Raw genomic sequence first — 941 nt, 5'->3', positions numbered from 1 at the left:
GAGAGAGAGAGAGAGAGAGAGAGAGAGAGAGAGAGAGAGAGAGAGAGAGAGGACAGACAGACAGACAGACAGACAGACAGACAGACAGACAGAGACAAATAACAGTATGGACATTCATAATGACAACTTGACAAAAACGTGAAGTTGACCGGTTGTCGTAAATTATAATTTGGTAGTCAGTGGAGAAACGGGACATCACTCTATCTAGACTATGACTAAGGGGAAAGGCAAAGGAAGTCATAGCTGCTTGTTTTGTTGGTCATATTGGGATGGTGGAAAGATAGATAACTTGTTTTGCAAGTCAGCTTTGATTGATGAAAAGATAGCTAGTTTTGCAAGTCAGCCTTGTCACGTGCAAACATAGCCTGTTTTGTAAAAATCAGATTTCTGGAATCCAGTTCAAAGATAATAATCTGTTTTGTAAGCCGGCTTTATCTCTTGCAATGGCCGTCTATTTTGTTACTTAGCTTTGTCTGGTACAAAGATAGCCTGTTTTTTAAATCAGCTTTGTCTAGTACACTTGAGAAGATAGCTTGTTTTGTTAGATTTCTCTACTCTGGTACAAAGATAGCCCTTTTTGTTCATCAGCTTTGTCTAGTACAAAGATAGCCCTTTTTGTTAATCAGCTTTGTCTAGTACAATATATCCTGTTTGGTTAAACAGCTTTGTATAATTTAGTACAAAGATAGTGATAGTCGGTTTGGTTAAGCAGCTTAGTATAATCTAATGCAAAGATAACCTGTTTGGTTAGACAACTTAGTATAATTTAGTGCAAAGATAATATCCTGTTTGGTAAGAGAGCTTTGTATAATTTAGTACAAAGATAGTGATAATCGGTTTGGTTAGACAGCTTAGTATAATTTAGTGCAAAGATAATATCCTGTTTGGTTAGACAGCTTAGTATAATTTAGTGCAAAGATATTATCCTGTTTGGTTAGACA

Source organism: Aplysia californica, unplaced genomic scaffold, assembly GCF_000002075.1.
Source record: "Aplysia californica isolate F4 #8 unplaced genomic scaffold, AplCal3.0 scaffold01395, whole genome shotgun sequence".
Lineage (NCBI taxonomy): Eukaryota > Metazoa > Mollusca > Gastropoda > Aplysiida > Aplysiidae > Aplysia > Aplysia californica.
Note: the sequence above shows the minus strand (reverse complement) of the source record.